This window comes from Macaca mulatta, chromosome 1, assembly GCF_049350105.2.
Source record: "Macaca mulatta isolate MMU2019108-1 chromosome 1, T2T-MMU8v2.0, whole genome shotgun sequence".
Classification (NCBI taxonomy): Eukaryota; Metazoa; Chordata; class Mammalia; order Primates; family Cercopithecidae; genus Macaca; species Macaca mulatta.
This window is the reverse complement of record NC_133406.1, coordinates 5,211,309-5,219,031: the sequence shown is the minus strand read 5'-3', so window position 1 is coordinate 5,219,031 and position 7,723 is coordinate 5,211,309. Positions and strand designations below refer to the sequence as shown.

Genomic DNA, 7,723 nt, shown 5'->3' with positions numbered 1-7,723 from the left:
TGTGATAGAACAAGTAAAAGTAGAGTCCTCCGATGGAAAAGGAGCTTGGTCCCTCAGCCCCCTCAGCAGTTTCCAGGAGCTCAGTTTAAACATCACAGCTCTGGGGGGATTTCATCAGGAGGGTCAACACACAGAGACAGTGTACAACATTCAAAACCTCTGCAGCAAGCGATTTATAGAAACGGTATTTTTCATATGATCTCTTCATTTCAAACCCAGAAGGAAGTCAAGGGTAAAACATGAAAGCATAACTCAGGAAAGGCATTTCTGTGGAGTGCTCGTTGAATGAGGTTTGCGCAGAGCTAATGATCTCACCGCTGTGCGGTTAAAGTATGCTAAGCACACCTGCAGGAGCAAGTGGCCAGCAAACCGCGTGGACTGTCTTCTGTGAATATCCCTTCTCTCGGATAGGCATTGGCCAAGCACTGCATAACAACACTTTTCAGTTAAATTCCCCGGTGTGAACCTAAGACCCGTGGACTCTCTGTTGTTGACTGAAGGACATGCTTTTGCATGGGTACCTGACACCCATGTGGCAAGATTCACATTCCATGATGAAAGTCATGTCGCCGGATGAGTATTCTCACCTCCTTGGAGGACTGTCCTGCCTTTGAGTCAGAGGCTGCTCTCATCAATTACTAAGGAGAAAGAGAAATTTGTTTTTTCCTCAAAAATCAGTATTTCAATTTTCTTTATTACTCATATAATAGGTACTCATTGATGATACATTGGAAAATACGGAAACACAGAACATAAAACTCATTCACAGCCTTTAAGCACAGTTAACATTTTACATGCTCTTCCAGACATATTTCCTTGTACTTTTTTTTTCAAAAAACTACTGTGATATGCAAATTTGCTTTCTTTCTGTTACCAATATATCGCCAACAGTTTTCGTTTGTGCGGATTACTGCAACATTCTGAACAGTTCCCTATTGACGGGCATGTGGATCTGTTTCCATTCTTTTGGAATTAAGAACAGCACATTGACTCTTCTTCTATCCAAGTTATCTGGCATATTGTAAATTATGATCTTAGGATAAAACTCCATAAATAGAACTAATGGGTCAAAAATACACATATTTTGAGGCGTTTGATAAGTATTTCCAAATCATCTCTTAAGTGCATTCCCACCAGCAATATTTTACATCATTAGATCTTACCTCCACTCCCTGCTTCATAGGTGAAATCTGATATCTCTTGGCTGTTTCATTTCTTTAATCTGTAATGAAGTTGAAACGTCCCCCTCCCCCTGCTCCAACACATTCAACACAGTTTTCTGACTCATGCTCCAAAATCTTAACAAATCTTCCTGAACTTTCCAGATTTTGTTTCCTGCCTTGTTGTTTTGGAATTAATACATTATTCCCAGGTATGTAGCATATTATTTCCGGTATTTTCCAGAATACCAAGGAGATCATTTGTCATCCATGTTTGTCACAGCTTTCATCCATGTTTGCCGTGTTTCATCCATGTTTGTCACAGCTTGGTTTTTCAACCGCCTTCTCAGAGGTAAAGATTCTTCCTCAGTTCCTTGAGGGGAAAGAGGAGCCGGTGGAGGTGGGAGCGCTCATTGAACCTGCGCCTTTACTGAAGCAAGAGAATGTCCACCTGGGACAGCCTTTGCTGGTGGAAAACGCTTTGATAAACTAAACTGTCTCTTCCACGTCTTCTCCATGTGACTGGCGTGTGAACTCGTTGCTCTCTCTAAATGAGGCCGTTGAGATGGAAACATAGATGTGTTTATGACAGGGTGACAGCGCAGGTTACAGGGAAGTCCTTGCTAGTGACATCAGCAACTTGTAGCTTAGTGGTGGAGACAGCGCGCTCTGGAGGCCTGGTTCCACACCCAGTGTCCCCCGGGATCGTGTGTGCCTCAGTTTCCTCATCTGCAAAATGTGCCTACTTCACAGAGTCGTTACAATTCAGCCACTCCCTGCAAGGCTGTTAAAACCTGGTGCATTGAAAAGTGCGAAGAGGATGGAAAAGGAGAGAGGGGCGGAGAAGGGAGGGCTTAAAAAGTGGGAGACAGCCTGGGTAGAGCCGAGAAGCGAGCAAGAACAGGTTGGAAGAAAAACACCAACCTGATCCGTCTTGCTTTTCCCTTTCTCCATGCAGCCAGCGCTTTTCCTTCTCACCCTCCCCAAACGCCCACACCCACCCGCTTCTGCACCGAGAACCTCGAGGCGCGCACGCACGCGGAGGTGACGCCAAGCCCAGCGGCGAGGTCGGGGCCGGGGGTGGGGGCAGCCGGCGTCCCGCGGGCCTCTGTGGCCGGGGAGCTCCGCCAGCGCATTGTGCGAGCGAGCTGAATGCAGCCGAGACGTGCGCGCGCGGGCTCGCACGGATTAGCCGCGCTTTCCCATGAACCACAAAAGAATGCCCGAATCTGGGACGTTTGTCATCAAGGGGCAGGCTGCTCAGGATGCAAGGTAACCAGAGCTTTCCCCGGACTGCTTCAGTCTCTGGGGACGCGGGGTCACCCTAATCCTTCCTGTTTATATTGTGAACGCGTAGGCAGCGAGACTTAAGCTCGGCGATGGTCAATAAGCATCACGACGCAGGCATTCCTGAGCGGCTGCGTCCTCCGGTTGCGTTCTCGGTGTTTTGGAAAAGGCAGCGTTGCCTCCCCTGTATTCAGCCCCCTCACAGCAGCGCGGCTGTAGCGCTGCCGCAGAAGCGCACCCCCACGCTGCCGGCCCCTGTTTTATTTCTTTTTTCTGCATTCGTCCACTTTGCCCTCCAATTATGGCGACGAGTTCAGAAGATTGTGAATATGCAATTGTCCAGACACGTCTAATCGAAGAGTTAATTCTCAGAAAATGACAAGTTTATTGTGGTGTTTGTGGAAGCCAGGAGATAAATTAATTGGTAGAACCCTATTAAAATGCACTCAGAATTCTCCCCCAAATCACACATGTTTCTCTTTCATTCAAATGTGATGCCTTTGAGAACCTGGACTCTCAAGGCTGCAATTTGTGCAGTTAAACGTCTGTTGTTAAAGTTTAATACTGTTTTAACTCCACTCCTAGTCAAAGGAAAGCGAAAGCCTCCTGGAGTTGAGCCTGAAGTCAGAGCTCACAGAAGAAGGGCCGTCCCGGTGGCGCTGCAGGGAGGTGATCTGCTCCTGGAGACAAAGCCCACCCGAAAGGAGCAACACTAGAGGGTTCCAGCAGACACACCTGAGTACCAAAGGACCCGCCCCCAGCTAAACCTGTTTGTCTTCAAGAAATAGTGAACGTGTTCTTCTTGAGTTGTTTGTTTATTGATTCATTCCACAACCATGTATGAAAGGTTCAAAGATTCTGAGCCTTGTGCTAGGAATTGGAAGAGGAATCGGATGGATCTGCTTTGGAGGGGTTCATGGGGCAGAGGAGGAGGAGAGGCAGGGAAGCACATGGTTGGGTGTGCTGAGTGCCAAAGTCAGGTTACTAGTAGATGATGTTTAGGAGAACAGACAGGAAGCTGAGAGGATGGGGTGAGATTTCCAGAGAAAGTGGTATTTGGAGAGGGTGTTAGCATTGGTTCTCAATTTGCTCATGCTTTGGAAGGAACTTAAGGAGGGGACACAAATTCATATTCTGTGCCCCCACTCCCGTACCAAGTTATAATAGAATCTCCGAAGGTAGGGCAGGGAACCTGTATTTAACAAGTGACTTCGCGCACTCTATGGTGGTCAGCTGAGTCTTTGGTCCCATTGAAAGCATGAGCAACAGTGGTGTGAGGGGAAGGGTTTGGGGCTAATGGAACAGCATGTGCGAATACAGCAGGGGTGAGAGAGACCTTGTTTGGCCGATGGTGAGTTGTTAAACCATTCGTCTCAAGAGCCTGTGGTTGGTATTCCTGCAACAACTGTGTAGAAAGCCTTCACTTCTAGAATTTATTTGTTCCCTTAAGTTGACAATTGTATTACTCTAGTAGGAATCAATGGAGAAAAAACACACATTATAGTACAGTTAAGTCTTAACGTGGTTGATAGCTTTTGGAAACTGAAACTTTAAGTGAAACGGAGTATAACAAAACTATTTACCATAGGCTAAATGATATAAACAAGCAAATTATTACCGCATATTTCTGGTCACAAAAACATTACCAAAATTCTAAATAAAGACTCAACGCCCTTCTAATATTAAATATTGAAATAAATGTGAGCTATAGACACACTTAAGAAAGATTAATAAAAACAAGTAAGAATTATTTACCTGATTATTTCAGTTCAGGATTGAGGATGGCCAGACCCCCTCTTGGTTGTTGAGGGCAGCAGTTGGGAACCCTCCCTGGACCCTGGATGGGATGCCATCCCATCGCAGGGTGCACTCACACACACAGCCACGCTAACACTGGGATATTGTAGACACACCAACTTACCTAACGTGCACATCTTTGGGATATGGGAGAAAACTGAGTACCTGGAGAAGACCCATATAGACATTGGAAGACTGTGCAAACTCACACAGACAGTGGCCCTGGTGGGGAAGCGATGCTTTTTTCTCATCAGTGTTTTTTTGAGACAGAGTCTTACTCTGTCGCCCAGGCTGGAGTGCAGTGGCATGATCTCAGCTCACTGCAACCTCCACCTCGTGGGCTCAAGCAATTCTCTTGCCTCGGCCTCCCCAGTAGCTGGATTACAGGTGCGCGTCTAGCTAATTTTTGTATTTTTACTAGAAACAGGGTTTCACCATGTTGGTCAGGCTGGTCTCAAACTCCCGGCCTCAAGCAATGCCCCCCCACCACGGCCTCCCAAAGTGCTAGGATTACAGGCATGAGCCACCGCACCTGGGCTTTCTCATCAATGTTATTTTGAAAAGATGTTGAATCAAATGATGGTATTTGAGGACCTGCCATACTTGATTTAGGGCCCCTCTCCAGCAAGACAAGCACACACAAACACACTGCTGAAATGTATCCAGTTAACGTAATGAGAGAGACCTGTTTTTCTGAGGGTTGCCAGGTATCTCATACAAAGTCTTAGATAAAAGGTAAATTCTTATTTTGAAAACACTAGATTAATGGCTGAATATTTATTTTATAAGTAAATAATTATTTTGCAACTACATCATAAAATATGTAGTCATAAAGGCTTTCCATGTAATCAGCTGTGACAGAAAAGGCTTTTGAGATGCTTGTGGGGGAAAAGTTATTGTACAGAACTGAATTGTAAAGCAACTGGCCCTTTCTATTTTAAGCCTTGTAACTAGCCAGTGATATGAAGTGTTGAAGTATGAGAATGGAGATGTTTATTAAATTTTCTCAACTAAGGAGGTATTCAAACTTGATTTTCTGTTTCATAATTAAAGCTTCAAGTCTTCTGACAAACACTACTGCAATACATGTCACCTCTGGTTATTTTTTTCTTCCTTATCCTTAATTCATTGCTGAATGTTTTAAATAAGTCATTCCTTCTGTCTGCATTAACATTTAAATCCACACCTGCATGCAAAGATTTCCTTAAATCTAACCTTCCAGTGGAACTTTTTCCAATTAAATGAAGGGAACTTCCTTTTCAGCTGTTACATTAAATAGCCCCTCCTCAGTAAAACCTTTTCTGATTCCTAGACCTTTCCTGGATCCTGGCCCTCATTAGCACTTATAAGTCTTCTCCTGAATTGCCCATAAATATAGTGTTTATTTGTTTAATGTCTCTTTTTCACCCCCTTAAGCTCCTGAGGATGGAGACCTTATGCATCAAGTTCAACAATGTGTCCCCAAATCTAGCACATATAATTGTTCAATAATATTTGCCAAATTACTGAATAACTACAGATTTTCATAAATTGGAAATACCATCCTTCCTTAGACCAATAACTCCTTCCGAGAGGCCAGGAGACATGCTTTTCTACCAAGGGATGTAGGGGGGACTTACCAGACATTTGTTGTCTGCGATTAGTAATCAGGGATATACCTGTGCTTTTAAAGTCTTTTATTAGACCAGACTGTTGCTTTTGTAAGGATCTGAATGGCCATGTCAATTATCGTCTAGTGAGCATCTGTTAAACACTCAGCCCTCTGTTAAGCAAAAATGCAACATTAGATTTGGTCCCTACCCTCAGAGATGTCATTTTTGGTAATTGTTTTTCTAGTCATTCTCCCGCATACTCAGGGAAGAAGCCCCACCTCACTCCTGGGGTGAATTTTGATTGGTCCAAACCATTCTGGCTGGTCTGTTTCCCCTTGTTAGTAATTGGCTAAGCAGGGGCATGTGATACGTTTCCTGATCCTGGTCAACTAGATATAAGGAAAATGGCTGAGTGGTGGTCTTCTGTGAAAGGATTTTTTTTTTTTTTTTTTAAAAGAACACATTAGAGAAACTTCTCCTTTTCCTACCCCGTGTGTTATTGTATAAGGAGAAAGTCCTTGGAGCTATCACAGACATCCTGGGACCGTACGGCAATCATCCTGAAGACAAAAGTCACTGCACTGAGAAAGAAGGAAAGATTCCAGGCCCTTAATTGCATAGAGGTGGGTCCAGTCGCTGATTAACCCTAAAACTGTTCCACCTGTAGTCTTTTGTGAGCTAGTACCAGTTCTATGGTTTCAGGTACATTTAGCTGTGTTTTCTGTTCTTGTAACTGAAAGCACCCTAACAGATACATGTAATCCAGGGAAGCACTGTGACATGTACATTAGTCTTGTGATGGAAGCAGAAATAGTCTCTTTATTTTTTTCTATAAGACCCCGAGTAAAAGTAGAGAGAAGTTTTATTTGTTGCAATTCCATGGTTCCATTTTAGGTCACACCTACATGCACAGAAGGCTGTCATTTACTGAATACCTATTCTGTGTGAAGTGCTTTATCTTATTAATCCCCATAACAACTGTAGACCTACTTTACAGATGAAAACCGTGAAGCACCAAGATTTCAAGGACAAAGCCCTGCTAGGAAGTGGTAGAGCTAGGATGTGAAACCAGATCAAAGTTATCTTTAATAGCTGGCATTGCTTCTCAGTCATCAGGTTGTTGATATCTGTTGCATAGTGTATCCATTAAGCAATTTATGACAAATAACAAAGCACCAATGTTGAAATGTGTGAGGACAGATTCAAGGCTAAGCCTACATAAAGTCGCTCGCGTGAACTTGCATTCCAGTGTGTTTGCCTTCTGTTGTGGGAGGGGAGAGGGTAGAGCTCTTTCCAGCCCTCAGAAAATTGTGCTTACCCTACAGCCCCCCTGATCTGCGCGGCAGCCTTGAATGTGGGAATGAGTAGAAGAAGAGGCAGGTGAAGGTTTTGCCCCCGAATGTCCTGGGAGAAAGTGCTAAGAAATTCAGCCACAGGACTGGGATACAGGGCTCTTCTTTGTCACTGTTAGGTAATCTTGATTCCTCACTCCATAACTAGAAGGGGTTCTGGTTTAATTGTGATTTTAAAAGCAAAGCTGTTACATGTGTTAAAAGTCATAGAGCTATGTACAAAAAAAAAAAAAAAAGTCAGTTTTACTTAACGTAAAGAGAAAGCCAAGCGGGGTCATTACAAAGGTGTGCCCCTCTGGAAATGTAGTGTCCTTTTCTTGACACCACCAGTGATAAGTATCCAAGGACCTGGAGGTCCTGGTCACAAATCAGCGCTCAGAAGACAGGTTGAGGGGCCAGTAGCAAAAAAATGCTCAGAGTCGGGGGCGTTGTCAGGTGGCAGGGAATTAAAGAGGAGTAACCAGTTTATTAAACAGGTCAGAACTTCTCATGAGGCTGACTTCATTTCACCCCAGTGAGCCCATTGAACTTACTC

The 7,723-nt window shown here is 44.2% G+C and overlaps 1 long non-coding RNA gene across 1 annotated transcript; it reads left to right on the top strand.

Annotated features, from left to right (window-relative positions):
• The first annotated feature begins 2,236 nt into the window (after positions 1 to 2,236).
• LOC114678657 (uncharacterized) lies at positions 2,237 to 5,258 on the top strand. Its single transcript, XR_003730111.2, has 2 exons — positions 2,237 to 2,432; positions 3,033 to 5,258. It is a non-coding gene; the product is annotated as an uncharacterized LOC114678657 (long non-coding RNA).
• The last annotated feature ends 2,465 nt before the right edge of the window (positions 5,259 to 7,723 follow it).